The 637-nt window shown below is 37.5% G+C and overlaps 1 protein-coding gene across 1 annotated transcript in view; it reads right to left on the bottom strand.

The window, feature by feature from the left end:
• mmp9 (matrix metallopeptidase 9) overlaps positions 1 to 21 on the bottom strand; it is a 12148-nt gene extending 12127 nt beyond the window's left edge. The window contains exon 1 of the mRNA XM_064922089.1: positions 1 to 21. This exon is cut by the window's left edge and continues 312 nt beyond it. The gene's annotated coding sequence lies outside the window, so the exon portion shown is untranslated.
• Positions 22 to 637: the final 616 nt, after the last annotated feature.

Genomic DNA, 637 nt, shown 5'->3' on the forward strand with positions numbered 1-637 from the left:
TCTCCTTTGTGACCTTTGGTGCTTTGGGTTCAGTATTTATGCTCTCAGTTTTAGACACCCTCTTAACACCCCCCTCCCCCTCCCCCTCCTCTCCTCCTCTCTGCCTATACCAGTCATCACCACTCCCACAGGGACTAGGCTTTATGTTATTGTTCAGGGGTTTTCCAAAATATACTAATCTACACATTTAGCCCACATTTAACTTCCTATCAATGAACCCTTTTTTTTAGCTACATTTCTGGTGAAGTATTCTGACAAATACAATTAGGGAAATGATCTAATAATTACGTTGGGATGTTTTGGCTTTGTTCACGACATTTGGTTAGAAGAGTGACTCTGCCATAATGTGAATCTAAATGTTTCTTATATTCTACAGCGACAGCGAGTGCTGTAGTAACACATGCATCTTTTGATTTCTATTAGTGCTGAATTTCTAGGAAAAGCCCCTGCAGACATATAACTCGCATAAATAAATAGATAAATAGCTGCGGCAATAGTATGCTTATTCAATGGACATATTCATCTGTTTATGTTTAGCTGGTGAGTTTAGGTAACTTTAAGACATGTGGAAACCAAATAAAAAAATGTCAAATCATAACCTAAAATGGACTTGAACCTGTATTTCTGTTATGTTAAA

This window comes from Oncorhynchus masou, chromosome 18, assembly GCF_036934945.1.
Source record: "Oncorhynchus masou masou isolate Uvic2021 chromosome 18, UVic_Omas_1.1, whole genome shotgun sequence".
In the NCBI taxonomy this organism is placed as follows: Eukaryota; Metazoa; Chordata; class Actinopteri; order Salmoniformes; family Salmonidae; genus Oncorhynchus; species Oncorhynchus masou.